The following is a 26,605-nucleotide window of genomic DNA, read 5'->3' on the forward strand; positions in this document are numbered from 1 at the left end:
CAAAACTTTAATGGAATCACTGAGATGTACACATAACCAATATGAGTAACTGTGTTTATCTTTGTTATAGTTTTCCTTGTCCTCTCCACCCTTCTCCTATTATTATGCTCATTCCTACTGTCGTCTTTAAATTTAGGCCCAGATCTTGCAGTACACTGATGGATTACATACATGGTAGGAGGGACCTTAGGATCTGATCCCGCAGACACTTCAGTTGAACTACTCATGTGAGTAAAGTTAAGCAAATATGTAAATGTTTGCAGGACTGGGGCCTGAGATTATGAAATCATTGGGGCAAGGGCAAGTCTTTTTAATAGATTCAAGGATATTAAGGTCAGAAGGGACCATTATGATCATCTAATCTGACCTCCTGCACAATGTAGGCCACCAAATCTCACCCACCCACTCCTGCAATAAACCTCTCACCTATGTCTGAGCTATTGAAATCCTCATATCATGGTCTTTTATTTGTTGGGTAGTAAGCTTTTGGGTGTTGTGTACAAAAATAATCACAAACTGGATGAAGTGTTGGGGTCAATTCTGCAATCCTTGCTTAAGCAAAACATTCTTTGATTTTAATGGCAGTTTTGAAGAGTTGGTCACACATTCCTTATGTTTTTGTAAACTGACTGAAGGGAGAATGATTAAAACAACCCTCTCCAAGCAACCACAAATTCAGTACTAGAGCCGAATAAGCTATATGATAATACTTCAGAGGTACTTTTGTATGCACTTTCCCACTGAGTGGGATTGTTTAGATTGTAGTATAAAGAATTTCTTTACATTTTATAGATTATGAGGTGATTGATTAATGAATCAATTATTTGTATAAATTAGAAACTCCATATGGTAATTTATTGGATCACTGAAACATTCAAAAGTTGCATCCCGGAATATCAAAAGTTCATTAGCAAACAAGGTTAAATTGTATGTTTCCAAAATTATTCACTTAATCCTCATAAGTATATCGCCTTACCAAACAGCAGAGTTAAGTATTTGATCAGTTTAGATTAAAGTGATCATTTACTACTTAAGGAGCCTTTGTGTTTGGGCTGTAAAAGTACATTGCACCTCCCTCTCTTTCTCTTGTGTACATGCTGAGGAGACACCCGTCTTCAAAAATTGTTGTGAAAACCCTCAGGAGGGTTTACCATTAGTGTCACGTACAGGTCTTTAGGTGACCTAATCATCTAGAGTCAATGAATGTGTCACTTCTACAGAGGAGAGAGGTCTCAATGTCTTTTTGTTTTTGCATAATTTTGTTTTTCACATACTGGAGTAGCAGTTCTTCCACACACACATAGTTACAGTCTTGGCTTTCAGATCCTGTTTATTACTGAATTCTGTACAATAAAACATGATTACACACACAAGAGTTGTGTGTTTCTCAGGTTCTCTCTCTGACCATCTTCAACACCAGTGTAATGTGCTGAACTCATCTTATGCTCCTCCTCTCGGGCAGGACTTACAGATCTCAAAAGAACACTGGTGAGTCCCATATGTATAGAGCCCTGCGCAGATACAAAAATGTGGATCTGCATCCGATGAACATCCACCAGGATCAACCTGCGATCGGCTAGCTGTGTTTTACCTGCATCCGCATCTGCACCCGCAGCAGCAAGTCATCTCACAAGGGCTAGCAGGGGGAATTGGGGGAAGGGAGTGAGTGGGGAGGTGGGGTCTCGCAGAGAAGAGGCAGCGTGAGGATGGGGTCTTGAGGAGAAGGGACAGCACTGGGGAAGGCTTGGGGGAAGGGGCGTCACATTGCGTGCTGCTCCTGAGGGCTCGCGAGCGATGTCACACGGCGGCAGCAGCAGTGCGTTTTGCATCACAGTGAAGTGAAGGAGTGGGGGCGCCAGGGCCCCGCCTACTCCAATACCTGTGGCGGGGGGCGGGCCCTGCTGCCCAGGAACTGGCAAGCCCAGGACTGGGAGCACGGCCAGTGCTGCCTGGCCAGGCCGTGGTAGGGATGCTGGCGCTGCCCAAGGGGCCGAGCTGTTGGACAGGAAGTGGTGCGGTGAGTGGGTGCTGGACAGTCCCGACTCTGGCCTGCCGCCCAGCCACTGGCTGCCAGCTCCGAGCGCGCTGAGCCCCCCGGACTGCCTGAGCTGGACGCTGCGGGCCAGGCGCCTCCAGTGAGTAGAGCCCTGCGAGGTTGTATCTGTATCTGATCCACTAACTGCAAAAATGGTTCGCGGATATCCGCATCTGTGGATGTGAAGCGGATATCCGGGATTTGCAGGGCTCTACATATGTAATGCTAAAAGATGGGGAGAGAAAAGTCTTCAGCTCACAAGTAGCATAAAACTGAACAAGTAGCATAAAATTGGAGTGGGTAGCATAACGGTGAAAAATTTCATTAAAATATTTTTACTAAAATTTGAAAACCAGTTACTACTTATTCATACAGCAACGCTGGGTGGCATGGTATGGAATGCATTTTTAATAATGACTTTGGACATTTTTTAGTCTTTTATAAAATTTGGAGAGAATATTTCCAGTATTGTATTCCAAAATAATTGCTTTATGCAGTAATTGTATTGGGATTTTTACATGTAATTTTGATTAATAGTAATGGGAATTACACAGGTAATTCTTTGATAAACTATGGCAGAACACAGTTGTGCACACATCTATTCAGGGGACACCATCATAGGGCCTGATCAACCACACTGTCAGAGGCTCATTCACCTGCACATCTACCAATGTGATATATGCCATCATGTGCCGGCAATGCCCCTCTGTACATTGGCCAAACTGGACAGTCTCTACGTAAAAGAATAAATGGACACAATCAGACGTCAAGAATTATAACATTCAAAAACCAGTCGGAGAACACTTCAATCTCTTTGGTCACTCGATTACAGACCTAAAAATTGCAATGTTGCAATAAAAAAACTTCAAATCCAGACTCCAGTGAGAGACTGCTGAATTGGAATTAATTTCCAAACTGGACACCATTAAGTTAGGCTTGAATAAAGACTGGGAGTGGATGTGTCATTATACAAAGTAAAACTATTTCCCCACGTTTATTCCCCCTTACCCCCCGTTCCTCACATATTCTTGTCAACTGCTGGAAATGGCCCATCTTGATTATCACTACAAAATTTTTTTTCCTCTCCTGCTGGTAATAGCTCACCTTAATTGATCACTCTCGTTATAGTGTGTATGGTAACACCCATTGTTTCATGTTCTCTGTGTATATAAAATCATTCTACTGTATTTTCCACTGCATGCATCCAATGAAGTGGGCTGTAGCCCACGAAAGCTTATGCTCAAATACATTTGTTAGTCTCCAAGGTGCCAAAAGTACTCCTGTTCTTCTTTCAATGGTGAAAGGGTAGTGAAAAGGTGGTGTAGCTTTTCTAGCCACTGGCAAACCAGGAAGCGAGGCACCTTATTTCTGATCTCCTATAAGACGTGTTAGAGTGTTGGGAAGATGCACTTAGAAAATCATTTTTTTTATATAGTTAACTAATTTTAAACAACTACAAGCTTTCTGGTAGATCCAGCAACAAAGAATGGTCCTGTTGGATGTTTGCCATAACTTGTGGCCGAGTGTTGGTGTTAAAGTATAGCATGGTCCTTGTCTTGTGGAGGCTTGGCACAGCGGTTATAAATATACTCCCTGACCCTTTAGAAATAAAAGTCCACTAGTGGGAGCGGTTACATCCACCATATAGTGAATCTGGTGATATTGCTAAATACTTCATCACCTTTGAGAGGCTGTGCCTGCTCCATGCAATTCCTGATGATCAAAAGATGACCACTTTGGGTGCAAAATTGACTGGGAGAGCTTTGGACATATTCAATAAGATGCCAAAGGGTGATGCTTCCAATTATGGTAAATTTAAGGAATTGGTTTTGAAATAGTTTCAGATTACACCTGACACTTTTAGAGTAAAATTTAGAAGCCTTAAGAGAGGGGCTGGATTAAATAATGTGGCTTATGTGAAGCAAATGAGAGATCTACTGGATAAGTGGGTGAGGGGAAAAGGTATTATAAACTTTGAAGGAATGTGTGATTTGGTTGCTCAGGAACAGTTCCTGAATATGTCTAATGATGATGTAAAGCAGTGTTTATCGGATAAAAAGGTGGAAACAGCCAATGAACGTGCAGCTTATGCTGATAAATTTGAGCAATCCCAAGTACCTAGTAGGAATAAATCACAGGCAGAGGGGTTAAAGGTCCCCATTTTACACCTGGGATGAAGGAAGGTGGATGGGAGGCTGGACGCTCACCTTCCCCAAGTTCATTCCTCGTCCCAAATCTCCTGTAAAAGCAGAAGAGCCTAGAAGCTGCTATCGCAATTCCACTGAGCACCTGAGGAATAAATGCCTTGTGCTGAGTGGGAACAGACAGCAGCCAACTCATGGAAATGCTGTTACCCAGAGTACAGAGGTACCTCAAGCAGTTGCCACGTACCACATAGAATTTGTAAAGGTTGCCACTGCACAGCCAGGCAGTAAGCACTTGAAGGCTGTCAGAATAAATGGCAAAAAACTCCCTGCATGGAAAGATACTGGTGCAGAAATCTCTGTGGTCAGGATAGACCTGGTTCAGGAGAAGGACATACTGCCAAGACCAGATGGCAGAGCTTTTGTTAGTAGGAGATCACAAAATCCTTGTGCCTTTGGCTAAAGTGCACTTGGAAACTGGGGATTTGCAAGCTGAATTAACTATTGCTGCAGTCCCTCAGAATCCTACACAAAATCTTTTGGGGAATGACTTTTTTAATGTGGCTAGGGCTGTCCAGGGGTCTATCAGAAGCCAGGAGGAATCTTGTGCTGAACCCCAGTGTGAAGGAGCAAAGCTACAGAAACTGCTGAGGAAAAGGGAGAGTGTCTCTTTAATTCCTCTACAGCCCTGCAAAGCAATTTGCTACCAAATGTGGAGTTCTGTAAAACTAGCTCCCGTCAGGCGGCTTTCCCCTCAGGGGATGGGAGTGTTTTGCCTGACAGTAGGGAGTCTCAGAATAGCAGCCGTGTTAGTCTGTATCCGCAAAAAGAAAAGGAGTATTTGTGGCACCTTAGAGACTAACAAATTTATTTGAGCATAAGCTTTCGTGAGTTACAGCTCACTTCATCGGATGCATACAGTGAAGTGAGCTGTAGCTCACAAAAGCTTATGCTCAAATAAATTTGTCAGTCTCTAAGGTGCCACAAATACTCCTTTTCTTTTAGCAGGGAGTCTGTCCAGGTTGCTGGCTGCCAGGATGTGGCAGTTAAGCAAGGAACAGAACTCACTCTATAATGCATGGGAAAATGTGTCATAGCAGAAAGCCCAGAGAAAGGGGGTGGAATCCTGGGGACCGCTGCGGTGGTTAAGGATTCCGTGGACTCTGTGACTGGAGGCAAACCCAATTCGAAGGGGGAAGAGGGTACAAAGCTTACCAGTGAAGGGTCTGTTTCTGCTGTTAGCTGTGAGCCCATGGCTGAACAGGGGGCAGATTCTGCTCTAGAGAACACAAGTGTGTGCCTTAGAGGGTGGCCTGGAGAAAGATGTAAGAAGGAATGTGGGGGAGTATAGGAGTGTCTCCCCACTTATTACAGGAGAGGGTTTACCCAGGAGAAATTTGCTGGATCTGCATCTGCACTCCTAGGTGCCTCACTGGTGGCTCAGGTTTTAACAGAGAACTGTGTAACTGACCTCCCTGGGGGGAGCAGCCATACAGCTGACCTCTGGGGAGCAGAGAGAGGGGTGACCAAGGGTGCCCTAGTCCAGGTTCCACTATTGAAAAATGTTTGTACTTGAGAAAACCGACTTTGTCCTTTTAAGGTGGGGGCTGGAGGGTGGATTCTTCGCATGGGCTTAACCCTGGAGAAGAAATGCAAATCCACAGGGTGTAGGCCAGTAATGTATAAGGTCCCCATACACCCTTTCCTTCAGGGTGGATTTGATTTAAATCAAATTGATTAAAATCACTAGTCAGGAAGACTCGATTTAATCATGGATTTCTACATAAAAGTGCATTTTTGTGGCTGTTTATAACCTTAATACACACCGGTATTCTTCACAACTCAGAGATAGATGTAGGTTTCATTTTTAGAAGGTACACACTATACATTTTTAAAGTGATTTATTTTGAAAACTGTTCAGATTAGTTTTACATCTATATCAGAAAATGAATGATTGTTTGGTTATTTCATTTAGCAAAGGTAATTGAAGCAGATATTTATGAAATCGTTGGGAGGTGAACTATCTCCAATTCAGCAGATTAATCGTTAATATTTGGGGGATTTTCTTGCTATCCTGTATTAGGAGGAGAACATCACCTGACAGACATTTAAATTGTTTTATTTAACTAAAACAACAATGTTATGTATTCTGGATTTTTTTCTTCAACAGAAAACACATAATATTTTAACAAAACAAGCATATGAATTTTTTAATTTAGTTAAACATCCAAGTTTTTTAAAATCAGGTTTGTTTTTGTTAAAATTGTTTTTAACTAAAATAGTTAAATGAAATCTATTTTAAAAAACCCCAAAATTAAATAGACTGTGTCAGCGAGGTCAACATGAGAAACTTAAAATATTGGCTTCTGCAGCTAACTCGATCGTCTTCACCTTCATTTTCCTGTTTGTTCATAATCTGGAAAAGAAAAATAAGCTTTCCTGCTTTTTCAGGTCCCAAACGATTTCTTAATTTGGGATGAATTAGTCCAAAAGAAGAAAGTATTCTTTCTACACTGGCAGAAGAAGCTACTGCTGTTAAAAGTGAGATTATCACTTCAACTGTCTCTGAATCCAAGTGCTTAAGTGACTTCCACCAATTCACTGGTGTGACATTCTTTAAAACATTATCAGCAAACATATATTTCTTGAATGGTTCACCCTTAGCTCTGAAGTTTATTATAGTTGGCATTATGGAGGGATGATTGCTGGATGTCCATGTCATAGCCAACTCCTCTTCTTCAGCAGTTAAGGTTTGACCCTGGTACTGAGTATTGAGAATTTTTGCGAGAAAATGAGCTGGAGATAGTGCTTGTCCCATTTGTTTTTTTAATGCTTGTAATTTAACTCTGTCATTGAATATTTCTCTTTTCAACATCTATCTCAGTTCCTTCCAAATTTCAACAGCATCAGCAACAAAACTGCTATTTCCCTGCATTTTGTTCAAGGCTACAGAAACTTCAGGGTTCTCAGCATGTGTTCAACATTTGTCTTCAGCCCAATGGTGAGAACTTTGGCTGTGACAGTGCCATCTGTTTTTTCACGATTTTGTTCACAAACTGTCATCAGATTAGGCCAGTTCTTGATATCGTGTTCTAAACAGTCCACTACTGAGTTCCATCGCATGTCTTGTGGGAGAGTTCGCTTGGTTCCTCCCACTTTTTTCAGAGCAGCTGCTGCAAAGTGATTGTTATGGAAGCATTTTGCAATTTCAACAACATTTGCCTTTATTTCTGGAACACAAATGAGCACTGCAACCGTATGTTATTAGCTTGGGACTCTTTTCACTCTCTTCTAAATAATTTCTTCTCATCTTGGACACGTTTGCAGCATTGTCTGTGACCAAGCTGCGAACTAGACATTTGGATTTTTTTCCCCACAGTATGTTATAGCTTTTACTGTTACTTCTTGTTAGTATTCTGCTGTGTGTGTGCATTTCCTGATGTATCAGTTGTTTCTGTAAGGAAGACATTCCCTTCTTCTGTTGTCACACAAGCACATACAACAGGATCATTGTGGACATTGCTCCACCCATCAAGACTCAGGTTAACAATTTCACCCTCTAGACCTTTAGCACACTGCTCAATTTCTCTTTCATACACTTGATCCAGCAATTTTCCTGCAACATCTGCTCTGTTGGGTGGACTGTATCTTGGTCTTAATGACTGAACCATGTTAATGAAGTGTGGGTTCTCAAACATCTGGAAAGGAGAGTTTGTTACATAAACAAACCAGGCAATTTTTTCATCAATTACCTCTTTTTGTAATCTGCTGGTTCTTATCACAAATTTATCTATGTTTTTTTCTCGATGATGCAGATTTTTTTTTCTTTTTGCTACAGGTGATATGCTGTGGCTATGTGACATACATGATGTGACTGAAACACTATCATTGGCAGATAACTGAAACTATAGAAAATGATGGTGACCTTGCAGGTGGATTGTCTTCAGAATCCTGTATGTTGAGGATGGATTCTCCTAAACAAAATAAATCAATACAGTTATTTAATTATTGTTACCATATTGCTCATTTAGTATTACTCATTGCCAGGGCTGTCCCTAGCTATTCTGGGGCCCTATGCAGACCCCCTGTGGGGAGTGTGTTGGGGCCCCAGGCCTCTGCTGAGGGAGCAGGGCTGGCTTGGGGGAAGGGGGGGGAACCACCCTCCAGCACTCACCGGCAGCGTGGCTGGGGCTAGGTTGCTGCACTTCCCGCCATGGGTGAGTGCAGGTCCAGTCCTGCCCGCACTGCTGAGAGGAGTGGGGGCAGGGCTGGGGTAGGGTCAGGAAGAAGTGGGGCTGGGGCAGGGACCATGGGGAAGAGGCGGGGCAGGGGCTGGAGCAGCATGCGGCTGCACAGGGCACCAGGAAATTTGGCACCAAATTTCCTGGTGCCCTATGCAGCTGCGTACTTTGCGTATGGGTAAGGACGGCCCTGCTCATTGCATTCACTGATACTCAGTACTACTTTAAAGGTGAAATTGTAAATGGAAGATCTGCCTATTTCAGCTATTTATTTTTTATCACAGCTGCATCTAAAATGATAGTACCATAGAGTAACAACTATATTTTTTGCTCAAACATGAGAATTCAAGAATAGTCCAGAAGGAAGACAGGCAGTCCTTAAGAAAGAAGTATGAAACAAAAAAGTTTACCAACCTGAAGATCCTGCATGTTCAGACATGTTCCTTTCATCATCTTCAGTGCAGCTTCCTCCTGAGAAGGAATGCTTCTCATGATGTTGTTTCATTTAGGAAACCAGGCCTTGCATTTCTTTGTTGCACTGTTTGCATTGTGCACGCATGCCTGTCTTACCCACAGGTAGAGAAACTTCCTTAAAATATTCCCAAACCGGGTCTCTTTTACGGCCTGCTGTCATTATAGGTTTTCCCGTCTAGTGAGAGAATGGTATAGTAGATCTCAAATCAATGAATTCTACACTCAGAAAGACCTCAAGACTTCTGGAATATGCTGATCAAAGTTTCACTTTTGTTTCTACTGCCTGTCCCTCCCTTCTCACATTTATTTCCAGACTTCTTCTCCTTGTCCAGATCTATTCTGCCCCCAACAATCTTCTGTTCATTGAACTTTTTGAAACTTTGCACTTTTAGAGAGAGGTAAGGGATTGACTCTGTGTACACAAATTTGCAGAGGGACAATAGGGTTGAGGGCTGTTGTTTCTCACCTCTATATATTTATTTATTTAAAAACATTTTTGCTAAGAAGCATGTTATCTCTGGAGACACAAATCCACAGTTTGAGAACTGTAAAACTAATCATCTCTGGTGGTATCTTCTAGATTGAGCACTGACTCCCATTGGGTATCATAGAATCATAGAATATCAGGATTGGAAGGGACCTCAGGAGGTCATCTAGTCCAACCCCCTGCTCAAAGCAGGACCAATCCCCAATTAAATCATCCCAGCCAGGGCTTTGTCAAGCCTGACCTTTAAAAACTTCTAAGGAAGGAGATTCTATCACCTCCCTAGGTAACGCATTCCAGTGTTTCACCACCCTCCTAGTGAAAAAGTTTTTCCTAATATCCAACCTAAACCTCCCCCACTGCAACTTGAGACCATTACTCCTTGTCCTGTCCTCTTCTACCAGTGAGAATAGTCTAGAACCATCCTCTCTGGAACTACCTCTCAGGTAGTTGAAAGCAGCTATCAAATCCCCCCTCATTCTTCTCTTCCGCAGACTAAACAATCCTAGTTCCCTCAGCCTCTCCTCATAAGTCATGTATTCCAGACCCCTAATCATTTTTGTTGCCCTTCGCTGGACTCTCTCCAATTTATCCACATCCTTCTTGTAGTGTGGGGCCCAAAACTGGACACAGTACTCCAGATGAGGCCTCACCAATGTCGAATAGAGGGGGACGATCACGTCCCTCGATCTGCTCGCTATGCCCCTACTTATACATCCCAAAATGCCATTGGCCTTCTTGGCAACAAGGGCACACTGCTGACTCATATCCAGCTTCTCGTCCACTGTCACCCCTAGGTCCTTTTCCGCAGAACTGCTGCCTAGCCATTCGGCCCCTAGTCTGTAGCGGTGCATTGGGTTCTTCCGTCCTAAGTGCAGGACCCTGCACTTATCCTTATTGAACCTCATCAGATTTCTTTTGGCCCAATCCTCCAATTTGTCTAGGTCCCTCTGTGTCCTATCCCTGCCCTCCAGCGTATCTACCACTCCTCCCAGTTTAGTATCATCCGCAAATTTGCTGAGAGTGCAATCCACACCATCCTCCAGATCATTTATGAAGATATTGAACAAAACCGGTCCCAGGACCGACCCCTGGGGCACTCCACTTGACACCGTTGCCAACTAGACATGGATCACTACCTGTTGAGCCCGACAATCTAGCCAACTTTCTACTCACCTTACAGTGCATTCATCCAGCCCATACTTCTTTAACTTGCTGATAGATGATTAGAATGATTAACCAAAATAATCTATACAGAAGCCCCTGGAACCCCATAAGATTTGGTCCCTAATCCATGAACTACTAGAACTCATTTACAAAGCTTTTCTTAAACATGACATGAATATATTGTCTTACACTCTAGAATTAGAATGTATAATCCCTATTCCATGATGAGATATCTTTGAGCTATAATGTATCTGAATTAAAACTATCTTTAGGTAGGTTTTTGCTCAAAAAGCATTTTATCAACAAAATCCGATTTAAATTAAAAAAAATCTGATTTCTTTTTAAATCATTGATTTTTATCCACCCTGCTTTCCTTGCCAAACCCCAAAGACATACCTAAACTAAGAACCTTTACTGAAGGGATGAGAAATATAATAAATGCTGAACAAACTGATCTGTGTAGACAGAGGGCATGGTATGGTAATAATACTTGGAAGTGCCTCTCTGTCATGAATTTGCTGATAATTTTATGTCTCTTTCTACACTCTCTGTGGGTTAAGACAAAGAATTTGATACTGGTGGTAAATACTTCAAAGATACGTGACATGCATGATTTTTGGAAAAATCTTTGGTACAAGACTGAGTGGCAAGAAGAAAGACTTATAAGAATATTGCTTCTCAACTAGTACCTGAAAAGAAGCTTGGAGCTTGGCACAGCAGAGAAAACATAACCAATCTAGACTGCTATGTGGAAGGGGAAACTGAGGCACACTGCCTCATGGCATTGTTGGCTAAATGCCAAGACACATACACTTTAAAATATATTGATATCTGCATTATGTTCACAGTGCTACACACCAAAATGTTTTCAGGTAACCTGGGAACAGAAACCAAGAATTTTGCAGAAGCACCTATGGATGACACTACAGCGTTTGGTAACACTTGGAGGTTGTATAACCAAGCCAAAAAGGGATTTTAGGTATACTGCCTCTGCATTGGTCAGTGACCAATCCCCTGGAGTCAGGTGGCGTAGGTGCCTGAAAAGTGTCTTGTGAGGAGTCTGCTTCAATCCACACAAAATGGCTGGAGGACAAGGTGGTGCCCACTTCATAATTTGTAGCTCAGTGGTTAGAGCATTCACCTGCAATGTGGGAGACCCAGGTTAAATTCCCCCCACTGCCTAATGGGGAGAAAGGATTTGAATGGGGGTTTCCCATATTTCTCAGGAGAGTGCACTGACTACTAAGTTATGGAATATTCTGGTGTGCGTCTCCTTCAGTTTCTCCTGTTGAAGCTGTTCCACTTTGGCTAAATAATGAAATAGTCATTAGAACAGGTGGAATGGAGCCCAGGTCTTCTACCTCCCAGGTGAGTGCCCTACCCACCAGACTACGGAGTCACTGTCACGCTTATTCTCCCTCTGACCCAATGACTCTTTCAGTAGTTATACACAGTGGAATGGCTTCAACAGGAGAGACCAAACGAGCCTCACATCAGAGTATCTATAGCTCAGTGGTTAGTGCACTCTTTTGAGAGGTGAGAGAGCCCTGTTCAAATCATTTTTCCTCCTGAGGTGGAAGTGGGAATTGAACACTGGTCTCCCACATCACAAGGTGAGTGCTCGACTGGGACAAAAGTTAGAAGGTGGGCACCAGCACCATCTCCTCCTTTTGGCTAGATTTTGAATGGGACCTGATCTGGTAGGTGGCCCCTTGAGCACACCTACGGGATTGGGCCCAGTGGGCAAGATAGGCAGACAAACACGTATCGTCCCGCACTTCTGGGATTGCTCTGGGACTTAGGTACCTGAGTACCTAGAGTGGGGCAGCAGTGCATATGCTTGGAGGTAGAAACACAGTCAGCTAGAAACCTTTATTGAAAAAATGTGGGCACCAAGTGAGATTAGGTGGCTACAGGGTTAGGCAGTAGCCAAGTGGAAGTTTTGTGGGTCGCAGTGGAACCTACGACTGGGATTTAGGCACCTAAGTATCTTTGTGGATCTGGGCTTCAGATACAAATTGGGCACAGTATACAATCTGAGATGGATGATGTAACAGGCAAAAGAATAAAAATAGCCATGACTTTAGAGTCTGTTTGAAACCAACAGATAGTTCTTCTTGTTGTGGTCAGGTTGGCAGGCCAAATATACAATGGGGAAATCTCTTCAAAACAAGAAAGCAAGACTGCCCTATCTGGGCTCTTCTCTGTCCCAGTTCTTCAGCTGACAGCCCAGAAGGGCCTGCTCGGTATTGCCAATCCCAAAGTGTTCAAAAACCATGACTCAGTCCTCAGTAAATTATGAGATTGGCTTAAAAATAATGGAATTTTATAAAAACAATAAAATTGGGGTTCTTTTTATTTGCCTTCTTGATTTTAAACCTTTGAAATATACTCGGGCCATATTTCCAGGCCTTTCTCTGCAACCCATGAGGTCTAGAACTCTTTAAAAAAAAAATGAAAGCTGAGATTCTCACTTAGTCACATGACTCTGAGTAATGGAAAATCCTTAAATACTCCTCCCCCTTTTGGGGTGCCTTGTCAGGTGCTGAGCAACGGTTCCCAGACGCTTGCTCAGGCTGAGAGGTGTTCTAGCCCTCCTTGCGCTTTGGGATTGTGTCCTTGAGCCCAAAACAGTGACAGGGTTTCTTCCTCAACTCCCAGCTGCCTTTCTGAGGCCACTTCCTCACACTGAGCCATATTCACTGTCCCACAGGTATGTTCCTTACAAAAAATCCTTGAACAGGATAGTGCTGGCCCCAGTGGCTTTCTGTGCTAGCTTTAAAGGGCCAGTACAGCCTGTTAGAGGTATTTGAAATTTTAAGCACATTTCACTATCACCTAAAAATATGATCATATTGTGAGTTCTGAAAAGTGTTCAGACTAACAGCTATGATGTATTTCTGTTTTTTTAAAAAAGCTGCAAAAAATTACATGCATTGTTACGTTCCCACAAATTGCAACGTAGGAAATCAGTTCTTGTTCAGTTGATGCCATTGAATATTTTCATTTAAAAAAAAAAAAAAAAAAAGAACATGGCGGTGTGAGTGGTCCCTATATTTACCAGCTAGAAATAACCATTCTCAGTGCAGCCAGTCTGCATTTTGTCTTTGCGTTTTGCAAACTCTGTGCTTAGATATTTATCAACTTTTTTGTTTTCAAATTTATTTTGGATTTAAAAGATGAACGCTAAAAGGATGATAGAATTGAGATGGATCTTGCAAACCTTCTCTTGCATGTTATGTTTGGAGGGGAGACAGTATTTTATTTGAGGAAAATATGACACCTGAAAATGAATGTCTTATCACATGCTAGCTTTTCTAATGCAGTGTCTGATGCTATGTTTATAGTCTTCGTAGTATAGTCTGTGTGTGCTCTCAATAAATACTAGTTCTACTGTGGCATAGTTCTTCAATCTATTTTTTCCAGATTAAAATATTACTATTTATTTATCACCAACAAGGAGGTTCTCTTCTTAATACATAGACAGCAAACCAAATGTATTTTCATTTTGTTCAGTGCTGTTTAAATCATTTCCCAAATTTCCCCCACACTTCCTTCTGAAATATCCTCTGAGTTAGTTCTATATTAGGAGTGGCTTTTAATTTTTCCGTAGTCTCTCAAGCATTGTACACCTTAGATTCCCATTTCACATACTTAACAAGAGTGATAGAGGACCAGATAATCAGTTGGTAAAATGCAGATTCAAATGTCAGACATACAGCAAAAGTCAAGTGGCTTTTCTCTCTTATTAATTTTGTTTGTGCTAGGTAGGGGATTGCTGGCATCTGAGCAGGATGCAGAAGGCAACAGGATTTGCTTCACCAGATTAAAATTAAAGAGATAAAGCATCTTAGGGCGAAGGTATTCTATCCTATGAAGAGGTAAATCTTGCAAACAGTGGCATTCAAATTGGGATAAGCTTTAGCAGACAGCACAGGATGTTCATATTTGCACATTATTGCAAAAAGTACCTGAAGAGCCTAAATGCTGGAGGGGAAAGGGCCTATGGTATGTGGCTGCATCACACTTTTGTGCATTAAGAGCATGACTATTATAAAATCTCATGCTTCGGAGCTTCAGCTGGTCACCTGCAGGGGTCAGGAAGGGATTTTCCCCCAAGGCACAGTTTATTGGCTAGAGGTATATTTTTTTTCTAGTGCAATATAATTTGTATTTTTTTCCTTCTTCCTTTCTTTGAAGCATCCGAGATTAACCTCAGCTGAAGATAGGGTGACCAGGTGTCCAGTTTTTGACCAGATCGCCCGGTCGAAAAGGGACCCCGTGGGTTCCAGTCAGCACTGCCAACCAGGCTGTTAAAAGTCCAGTGGGCGGCGCTAAGGCAGGCTAGTCCCTACTTGCCATGGCTGGCAGCACGCTGTGCAGTGGAAGTGGCCAGCAGGTCAGCTCCTAGGCAGGAGGGCCACGGGGCTCCGCATGCTGCCTTCAACCCAAGCGCCAGCTTCACACTCCCATTGGCTGGAAACTGGCCAATGAGAGCTGGGGGGGCAGTGCCTGCGGGCGAGAACGGCGCATGGAGCCTCCTGGCCCCACCCCTGCCTAGGACTCGGACCTGCTGGCTGTTTCTGGGGCATGCGCAGCGCAGTGCCTGGACAGGCCGCTAGCGTACCTTGGCCTCCCTGCTGCGCCACTGACCAGGATCTGCCCGAGGTAAGCCCATGCCTCAACCGTGAGCCCAAACCCCTCATCCCTGGCCCCACGGCAAAGCCTGCACCTCCAGCCCAGAGCCCTCACCCCCCTGCACCCCAGCCCCTGCCCCAGCCCAGAGCCCACTCCCACACCCTGAACCCCTCGGCCCTGGCCTGACCCCAGAGCCCTCACCCCCTCCTGCACACCAACCCCCTCCCTCAACCCACAGCCCCATCCCACCCTCTGAATCCCTCGTCCCCACCCCCCAGCTTGTAACCCCCTCCTGTACCCCAAACCCTCATCCCTGGCCCCAGCCCAGAGCCCTCACCCCCTCCCAAAGCCAAAGCCCCTGCCTCACCTTGCAGCCCCCTCCTGCACTCAGAATCCCTCAGCCCCACCCCCGAGCCTGGAGCCCCCTCCTGCACCTCAAACCCCTCATCCCTGGCTCCATCCAAGAGCCAGCACCCCCAGCCCAGAGCCCTCAGCCACTCCTGCACCCCAACCCATTGCTTTAAACCACAGCCCCCTCCCACACTCTAAATCCCTCGGTCTCAACCCCCCAACCTGGAGCCCCCTCCTGCACCCCAACCCCCTGCCCCAGCCCAGTGAAAGTGAGTGAGGGTGGGGGAGAGTGAACCACCGTGGGAGGGAGAATGTAGTGAGCGGGGGGCGGGGCCTTGGGGAGGGGACGGTGCTAGGGTGTTCGGTTTTGTGCAACTAGAAAGTTGGCAACCCTAACTGAAGATGGGACACCAGACAGGGTGGACCAGTGCTCTGTGGTGTTACAGAGAATCCTTTCTGGATGCTTGGCTCATGTGCCTTGCCCATTGCCAGATTTGGGGTCAGGAAGGAATTTCCCCCAGGTCAGATTGTAAGGAACCATGGCAGTTTTTTCACCTCTCTCTGTAGCACAGAGTGTGGTTTGCTTATTGGGATCATTTGTGGATGTCTCCTCTAATCAGTTCCTTACCATTGCAGGGGTCCAAGGCATTGATAGCACCTTAGTGTCTCCTGTTCTCTGCCTGTGGCAGACAGTTTAGTTTCCTGAGGACTAGAATCTTTTAGTGTCAATAAAGTGTTTGAGCTTAATATTGGGGTACCTAGGTGAAATACTATGGCCTGTGATATACACCCAGTCAGACTAGATGATCTATTTTGGCCTTAAATTCTGTGAAACATGGTAAACTCTAAATAATGCCATGCACACACACTGCAAAAAGTCTGCATAAAGAAGAACGGGGAATGTGGCACTTGGAAGATGGGAAGAGCCAGGAGAAAATTGAATTACCATAAATGTGCATTGAGCAGCCTCTGCACCTCTAGAGTTCAGAATAAAGGGCCAGCAACTTACACCACACAGTGTACATCTTCAGCTCTTGTGTTTACTAGATTGCAAGGGGCTTGGAGTAGTTTGACAGGTACATTGCACACTCTTAGTATCTTAAGCTGCAGCATACATACATGCTAGAGCACAGAGCTGTGCAGCGTCTGAAACAGAATGGGATTTGATAGCTATTGCCATTGTAATATCTTACAAAATGGTTTGACTGGGGACTTGAGGTGTGCAAGTTATTATAGTATTTTTCATAGTAATTATTTCCTTTTCACCCATTTCAGCATGTTTAGCCTCATGTTGCAGTTCCATCCACAAAACAAATCTTATTACCTTTTTATTGTTAAGCAGCTAATTAAAATGGGCATAAAAGTAAAAGAGCTAAGAAGGTGTTAAAGAAAAACACACAACTTTCGATGGAGAGGAAGAGGCTGAAAGAAAGCTAGAATTCAGGGGACCCTTTTCTAGTGGTAGTAGATAAAAGAATAAAATAAAAGACTGTTTACAAAGGTAAATAAACAATTCTAAAAGATGAAGCATAGATATCTGAAAGCTTCTTATACAAGAACAAAAAGGAATGAACCACAGACTTCAAGCTCTGGCAATAGTCATTTGTCACAGTTAGTGTTACACCTCATTGTCTTGCTAAGCTTTCAGGCTCTGATTGGAGTCATATAGAATTTAAACACCAGTTCTGTGTATAACCAAAAAAACTTCTTCATAATAAAAAAGCAAAGTAACATTCATATTGGAATTGGCATTTCTAAACATAATAGGTGACAATTTCCTAACTCAAAAAGTGTTTCAGACAACACGAGGAATTTCTGTATTAGACTGTGTCCTTGCAGATAAAGAGGAACTGATTACAGAACTAAAAATTAATGGTAGCTTAGGTACAAGTGATCATGAGTTGATCATATTGATAATATGCAAGGAGAATAAAGTCCAGACCAGTCATGTATATATACACTTGGTACTTTAATTTGCACAATTTCATAAAGCTGAAAACAATTATGAGCCAAATGAACTAGGAGGAAGACCTTAATCAGAAAAATATGAATGATAATTGGGACTAATTTAAGAACACCTTACAAGATGCCCAAAAAGCCACAATCAAAGAAGAAAAGTGTGCTGGTCTGTTTAAAATAAAAAATAATAATATAAAAAGACCTGGTTTAGAGGGGAATTGAAGGCAGCTGTAAAAAATGAAAATAAAAATACATAACAAATGGAAGAAAGTTGAAGTTGATTGTAATGATATTAATGAATATAAATCAGAAGTTAGGAATAGTAAAAAAAAATAAGGGAAGCAAAAGGATACAAGGAGAAATATATGGCTAGCAGAGTTATGTAAAACAGAGAAGGAGGTTTTAAAATATATTAGGAACAAAAGTCCAAGGAAAGATCAGCGAAATAACTCGTGCCAATCTTTTTAACTTGACCGTGCTTCCAGTGATGTTATATGGCAGTGAAACATGGTCACTGACAAAGATTGAAGAACATCAACTGTCTGTCACACAGAGGGCGATGGAACGGACATTTTTGGGCATTTCGCTCTGTGATCACATCCCCAATGAAATAATTAGGCAGCAGTCTGGAGTGCGAGATGTTGTTGTTGAAAGCAGGCTCAGCAAAATGCGGTGGGCGGGACATGTGGCCCGACTCAGCGACAACAGATGGACCGCAGCTATATCCGAGTAGTATCTGCGAGAACAGAAACGGCCACGTGGTCGGCCTCCAAAGAGGTGGGATGACTTCCTGACAAGGAGGTATGGACAAGTATGACGAAGGATGGCCAGAGCAAGAGAAGATTGGAAGACGTGTTGTGATCAGCTCACTCTCAACTGATGAAGGACCGACAGTCTACACAGGAACAAAAAGAATCCTGACAGTGGTATTCGTCCATTACTAGATGGAAATGGTAGAATTATCAATAATAGAAAAAAGGCAGAAGTGTTCAATAAATATTTCTGTTCTGTATTTAGGGAAAAAACAGATATGGTCTCATCACATGGTAACGATAGCACTCTTTTGTTCCGCTAGTATCTTTGGACAATGTTAAACAGAGGCTAAAGTTAGACATTTTAAAATCAGCAGGTCCAGATAACTTGCATCCAAGAGTTTTAAAAGAGCTGGCTGAAGAATGTGCTGGACCATTAATGTTGATTTTCACAAGGCTTGCAGTACTGGGGAAGTTCCAGAAGACTGGAAGGGAGCTAATGTTATGCCAGTTTATAAAATGGGAGAACAGGATAACCTGAGGAATCATTGGCTTATCAGCCTGACGTTGATCCTGGGCAAAATAATGGAGTGGCTGATATGGAACTTGATTAATAAAGAATTAAAGAAGGGTAATGTAATTAATGCAAATCAACATAGGTTTATGGAAAATAAATCTTGTCAAGCTAACTTGATATCTTTTTTGATGAGATTACAAGCTTAGTTGATAAAGATAATAGTGTTGATGTAATATACTTAAACTTCTGTAAAGCATTTGACTTGTATTGCATGACATTTTGATTTAAAAAACTAGAATGATATAAAATTATCATGGCACACATTACATATTTTAAAAACTGGTTAGCTGATAGGTCTCAATGTAACTGTAAATGGCAAATTGTCATCAGGATTGATTCTTGGCCCTACTCTTAACATTATTTAATTGTTTTTATCAATAACCAGGAAGGAAACATAAAATCATCGCTGATAAAGTTTGCAGATGACACAAAAATTAGGGGAGTGATTAATAATGAAGAGGAGAGGTCACTGATTCAGAGCGATCTGGATTGCTTGGTAAACTGGGCTCACAATATATGTTTTAATACAGCTAAATGTAAATATATACATGTAGGAACAAAAATGTAGGCCATACTTCCAGGATAGGAGAGACTATTCTGGGAAGCAATGATTTTTAAAAAGATGCATAAACAGGGGAATCTTGACTGGAGTAGAGAGGTTGTGTTACCTTTGTCTTTGGCACTGGTGTGTGACTGCTGCAGAAGTATGTGTGTCTAGTTGTGGTGTCCACAGTTCAAGAAGGATGATGATAAATTGGAGAGAGTTCAAAGAGCCATGAGAATGATTACATCACTAGAAAACATACCTAATATTGATAAACGTAAGGAGCTCAATCTGTTCAGCATAACAGAGAGAAGATTAAGAGGTGACTTGATTACAGTCTATAAATATCTACATGGGAAACAAACATTTAATAACGAGTTCCTTAATCTAGTAGAGAAAGGTATAACACAATCCAATGGCTGGAAATTAAGCTAGACAAAGTCAGACTGGAAGTAAGGCACACATTTTTAATAGTGAGAGTAATTAACCACTGGAACAATTTACCAAGGGGTTATGGTGGAGTCTCCATCACTGATAATTTTAAAATCAAGATTGGATGTTTTTCTAAAAGATCTGCTATAGGAATGATTTTGGGGAAGTTATATAGCCTGTATTATACAGGAAAGCAGAATAGATGATCATAATGCTCCCTTCTGGCCTTAGTATCTATCAGTAAGGCTACATTTTAGTCATGGGTATTTTTAGTAAAAGTCATGGGCAGTAAACAAAAATTCATGGCCTGTGACCTGTCCATGACTTGTACTATATACCCCTGACTAAAACTTGGGTGCTGTGGGTCAGGGGGCAGCCCAGGGGCGCTGGGGGTGCGGTGCGGCAGGCGGTGGTGCATGGCTGAGGACTCTCACTACTGCTGGGGGGTAGAAGAGGGCTGGGGGGGGGGCCCGCAGGCTCCCTATCCAGTTCCATGCGGCTCCAGAAAGTGGCTAGCATATTCCTGCGGCCCCTACCTAGATGGAGTCGGAGGTAAGGCCAGGGGCGGGGTCCGCACGCTGCCCCCGCCCCAAGCACCCACTCAGCAGCTCCCATTGGCCAGGAACCAGGGCCAATGGGAGCTGCGGGGGTGGCGCTTGTGGGCGGAAGCAGCGCGCAGAGCCACCTGGCCGCGCCTCCACCTAGGAGCTGAGGGAGGGTCATGTTGCTGCTTCTTCCAGGGAATCCCCCCGAGGTCAGCGCTGCCCAGAACCCTTACCGCACCCTAACCCCCTGCCGCAGCCCTGAGCCCTCTCCCACACCCAAACTCCTGCTGCTGCTGGGGGACAGGGCCACAGTGGCCTGAGACTGCCCCAGCAGCGGTCAGTGTGTCTGGCCCGGGGGCCACCTGCTCAGGTGGCCCCTGGGCCAGCCACACTGGCTGCTGCAGAAGTCATGGAGGTCCCGGAAAGACACGGAATCCATGACTTCCATGACCTCCATGACAGACTCGCAGCCTTATCTGTCAGTCTCTGAATCATCTTTTTTCTTGATGAAGATGCAGTGGTTCTCAAACTTTTGCATAGATGACCCCTTTCACACAGCAAACCTCTGAGTGTGACCCGTCCATACATTAAAAACACTTTAAAAATATTTAACGCTATTAAAACTGTTGGAGGCGAAGCGATGCTTGGGTTGGAGGCTGATGGCTCACCATCCCCCACATCATAACCTTGCGACCTGAGGGGTCACGATCCCCAGTTTGAGACTCCCATCTTAGTGGATGTGTGTGAATTTGTGAACTGGTAAAGCAGGTGCAGGTTTCCTCTTTCTCAGACTGTTGTTATAGTAGGGACTTGTCAGATATTTCCTCCCACAAAATCCTTCAGACTTATATTGAATATATAAAATGTGGAGTGTTACACATTTTTTGGGAACCAGTACACACAAACCATATGTTGTAGAACTGGTGTTCTGACAAGTGAAATCATGCTATTCCTTTATTTTTTCTTCTAAATAGCTATTATTTGGGAAGCAGTTTAAAAATATAGTTATGCCAGGAGTCACCAGATGGTGCTATTACAAGGTTGTACAAATTCTTATCATGTAAGCAGTGTACAGGCTTTGAAGAAATGATGTACTGTTGTTTTATGATACTTTTGGGGAAGGTGTTGCAAATAGCAAGAGAGTTTCCTCTCAGTCTTGATATCTCTAAGTAGAGTCAGTTCTTGGGGCAGAGCTGCTGCCTTGAAACTGGTTATTGGTCTTTTGGCTGAGATTTCTGAAAGAGGAGTTTGCTTGAATGTTGTTTGACCACCTCTGTCCAAAGACTCTTGTATATAGAGTAAATAAATCAAAAGACGCCAGGAAAATATGCAGACTAGCATTACTGATTTCTCCCCTAGTGGGAAATCTGCCACTACATGGCAGAGTGGTGACAGTACTAACAAAGTATTTGATGTCAGGGGGATGTTGGTTTCTCCCAGAGGGGAGATTGGCAAGTCCATGAAGTGTGTCTTCAGAAATGGTGGGTAAATATAATACTTTAAATGTTTGTTCAATAAAAAAATATGTGATGGAAAATGTAAATAGAAAGCTATTGATTAGTGCATATCTTCTTATGAAGGGATTTCAAAGTATAGTGTTCTGCAATTCTTTATTTTTAAGAATACACATTTGTAACTTTACGTAATCTTAATATCAAAGTGACACTGTTATGAATGGGCATACATGGTACAATATGCTGATTTTATGTCAAAGTCTAAATGCTTGCTGTCAAGCTGTCTGGAGTGACTCATGATGGTTAGTGCGAACCCCAGGGCAGACTGTCAAGAAACAGTGCATGAACCCCAAACTGGTTGTGTATTCTGTACTTAGATTTCACCAACCAAGTATCAAGTGTCAACTTCTGAAGCACTATAACAGCCTTAACATGGAGTTACAGACAGCCCCTTTGGGCACTCTAGTCTATCTTGCCAACCAGGTAAGCTTGACCTTTGTGGTAGATGGTCCCTTACCCGAGTACTGATGTGATTCTTGGTGCAACTCCCACTCACTTACCCCAGGTCAAGAGCACCTTAGATCTCTCTCCAAAGACAATGCTTGTAGCCAATTCTATAATAAACTAACTCTTCCTAGTGTATGCGCAACGTGCCTCAGGTGGAGAATGAGATACAGTTTTAGGTTCCAAAGGTAATAGTAGCTGCTATAATATGCAAGCTTTATATGTTGTGTAGAACTCACCGAAGCTAAACAGCTGGGGACCCTTGAAATCTTAGTCCCTCAAGCAGAGTTCCAGCAGCACAGGGATAAAAATTGCACCTTATCAGGGATTTTTATTCCCTTCCCCAGCATTCAAGCTGGTATGGGATGAGTGCTTGTGCACATGCCCTCTGCTTCCCCCCAACCCCTGAAATCGATAAAGTGTTTTGTCCATTGATGTTCTACAGTGGCTTGTCTGGTGTCCATGGGCCTTCTTTTGTTGGGAAAGAGATAATGCCTCTTGTGGTAAACTAGTATTTAACATTGGGGCAAGTCTACACTACGGCACTACACTGGCACAGCTGCACCTCTGTAGTTCGTCTGGTGAAGATGCACTGTGCCGACAGGAGAGCACTCTCCCGTCAGCATAATTACTCCACCTCTGTGAAAGGTGGAAGCTGTGTCGGTGAGAGAGCATTTCCTGCCGACATAGCGCTGGTGCGTACAGTGCTTAAGTCGATGTAAGCTGCATTACTCGGGGGGAGGGTGTGTCTTTTTCACACCCTGAGCGCTGTAAGTTAAATTGACTTAAGATGGTAGGGCAGACCAGCCCTGTATAATGCTTCTCCCCTGTCTGCGGGGGTTTGACAGTCTTAGCAAACATTTTTATAGTTACAGAGCAAACACTTAAACATTAACTTATAATATGCGATACATACTATAAGTAAAAGCAATACATGCAGCATTCTACAAGCATTCTATAAAGTCTAAACACTCAACGCATTTGTATAACTCTAATATCTATGTTAACAATGCTAACACACAGGTGAGCCAGACTGGTTTCCAGCTCTGCATTTGTCAGTGTTCAGTGAGGCCCAGTGGCCTTGGCATGAGATGGCATCTGATCTGCCAGCGTCACTCTGGTCACTGTTTGAGGATAACCTATACAGCATATTATAGATTCACAGATTAGACAATACATGGCTCAAAGTGAATACAGCCTTGTAGTTTACTCGAGGGAAGTTGCAGATGTCAAACTGCACTCTGCATAAGTTGAGCTCATAACCTGTGAATGGGTAGCAAAGAGAAGAGAGAAATGAATTGTAGCCATGTTTTCATTTTTTACCCATTTATTGTTGTTTTTAATGTGATGGCATTTTATTATGTACATTTTAGTATTCTTTTGGATGTAATAAATTTCTCAGAACCACTGAGTGGTTCACTGTTTGCAGACATAGCTATCTAAAGTTAGGGCCCTAAATCAACGTGACCTGATTTTTCAAAAATGCTGAATGCCTACAGTCCGTATAAGTTTTGGGTGCTCAGAGCAGAAAATCAGGCCACTGTGATTTAGGTGCCTAACCTTAGGTAGCCATGTTTGACCATTTTTGGTCTTGGCCTCTAGTAATGAGAAACTCTTTTTAAATAAAGGTGCAGAAGGCTTGAAAACATTATTTCCCAAATACCTTTGGAAACTAAGCTTTTACCTGATCAGATACCTTCTCATTAATGCTACCTGGCACTTTAATGTAGCATTTCCATCTTCAAAATGTCTTATGAACATTCATTAATCATTACAATACTCCTGCAAAGTAAAGATAATTTTTTTTCATTTTACAGATAGGGAAACTGAGATGTGTTAAATATTGTGTCCATGGCAACTGAGGGTGTTGGTGAAATTAAGGTTAGACTTCAGCCATTCAGGGATTTATAGATTCTAGTGGCTTCCAACTCTATACTTAGACCACTAACTGTACCTCTCAGTGGGGATATGTTGCACTGATTATATCTGATCCATATTTACATAGCCAGTACAATTCTACTTGGGCTGAAAAATCTTCACTTTGTTGCAGAAGCTCAGCTTGGGTGTCAAATACCTAGGCCATGTCTATAATAACAGCTAAATCGGCACTGCTGCGATTGATGCAGCAGTGTTGATTTATTGGGTCTGGTGAAGACATGCTAGGTCGATGGGGAGCACCTCCCGTTGACATAGTGCGGTGTAGACACTGCTGTAAGCCAACCTAAGTTACATCGACTTCAGTTACATAACTTACATAACTGAACTAGTGTAATTTAGATCAATTTATAGCGTTAGTGTAGAGACCAGCCCATAATCTCTGAATGTCTTGATACACTCAAACTGCAAAATCCAGATTGATGGCGAAGACCCAAAATTAGAGCACAAGAAAAACAGCCATGTACATTGGGCAAACTGGACAGTCTCTACGTAAAAGAATAAATGGACACAAATCAGATGTCAAGAATTATAACATTCATAAACCAGTCGGAGAACACTTCAATCTCTCTGGTCACTCGATTTCTGATCTCAAAGTGACTATCCTTCAACAAAAAAACTTCGAAAACAGACTCCAACGAGAGACTGCTGAATTGGAATTAATTTGCAAATTGGATACAATTAACTTAGGCTTGACTAGAGACTGGGAATGGTTGATTCATTATAAAAAGTAACCTATTTCCCCTTGTTTATTCCCCCCCCCCACCCGTTCCTCAGACGTTCTTGTTAAACCCTGGATTTGTGCTGGAAATGGCCCACCTTGATTATCATACACATTGTAAGGAGAGTGATCACTTTAGTTAAGCTATTACCAGCAGGGGAGTGGGGTGGGGGGAGAGAAAACCTTTTGTAGTGATAAACACCCATTGTTTCATGTTCTCTATGTATATAAATCTCCCCACTGTATTTTCCACTGAATGCATCCGATGAAGTGAGCTGTAGCTCACAAAAGCTTATGCTCAAATAAATTGGTTAATCTCTAAGGTGCCACAAGTACTCCTTTTCTTTTTGCGAATACAGACTAACACGGTTGTTACTCTGAAAACTAGGAAAGAATCACTTGTTCTGGAAGTACTAGAGGTTATTTTGGTCTGCTTGAAAATCTACTCAAACAAAAACTTAAACTGGACCTCATGGCATGTGTCTAAATTAAACTGAATCCCCAGGGAACCACTGACCTAGACCTCTTTAAAATCACTACCGTTTGTAAGAATTGTTCTCAGATTTTGGTAAAACAAGAACAATCCCTCTGTGAAGGAATTTAAAACCTAGTAAAGAAAGCATCATATGAGAGAATCACATTGGGACAGGTTGGATGGCTTTGAAAAAGTATTTTGGTCATTCTTAAGATCTAGAGAGGTAAAATAAGTCCCTCTCTTCCCTCTCCCAGTAAAATAATATTAGCAAATAGAGAGTGCTGTACAGAAGGCTGCTATGGCATGTGTAAGTTTTGGGAGAAGCTAAGATAAAGAAGTAATACACAATATTGTGGGCTTTTTTATGTGAGTGAGTGTTGCTTTATTTATCAGGTTGATGGTTTTCTTATGACTTAAAATGTGTAAAGTGACACGCGCCCCCACACATTTATTAATTTTAAAGGAAAAATTGCTTATAAGATTTGTAATAGAGTGCACAGATAATATGACAATTTTCTTTCTGTCCTTACATGTTAATATCAATAAAGGAAAAATAAAAGGAAGAGTCTACACTCTTCAAAACTGTGAAGCGTGTGAGGAGAGGAAAAGACCTTTCCTCCTTTTCTAGTAGTTGCCACGTGTCAGGATGATGGGATGTTAATCGCTTCAAAGTATCGAAACCACAGATCACAGTTAGAGCTACGTGTTTACTAATTCTCTAGAAGCACCCACCCACCCAGTGTCTTTAAATGCTTTGAGATAAGAATAATGAAACTGTCATATGAAGGTGTGCTTTTGAACTTTTTTTTTTTTTTTTTTTGGTAGGGCTGGTGGATCTGTGGGTACATGGATCCGGTGGCCATTCATGATTAGGGAACTCTGCGTGCAGTGGTCCTGGTCAATGAACAGAAAATACATGCTCGTGAATGTACACCCAGTTTTTGCATAGATGTGCACATGCTTGTTACTTGTGTCTTTCAGAGTAAAAATAGAACTACAGTCGGAGCGGTGGGTTGAACCTCTAAGTTTTGTGTGTGATGCCTGACATCTTGGGTCTGAATCAAGGAACTCCAGAACTAAACTCATGAGGCTGTATAGCTTGAACTAAAGAGCCAGACTCTTGAAGTGAGAGCTGGGGCACATCCACATCCTGTGTGGATCAGGCCTGGAAGG

General features: G+C 42.7%; 1 protein-coding gene across 12 annotated transcripts in view; it reads left to right on the top strand.

Moving 5' to 3' along the window:
* Positions 1-26,605, top strand: part of OSBPL6 (oxysterol binding protein like 6) — a 223,187-nt gene that overhangs the window by 12,232 nt on the left and 184,350 nt on the right. For all 12 annotated transcript variants that reach the window (XM_073306022.2, XM_073306013.2, XM_073306012.2 and 9 more), the window contains exon 2: positions 137-227. The gene's annotated coding sequence lies outside the window, so the exon portion shown is untranslated. The remainder of the gene's footprint in view (positions 1-136; positions 228-26,605) is intronic.

The sequence above is a fragment of the Lepidochelys kempii genome, chromosome 11 (assembly GCF_965140285.1).
Source record: "Lepidochelys kempii isolate rLepKem1 chromosome 11, rLepKem1.hap1, whole genome shotgun sequence".
Taxonomy (NCBI): domain Eukaryota; kingdom Metazoa; phylum Chordata; order Testudines; family Cheloniidae; genus Lepidochelys; species Lepidochelys kempii.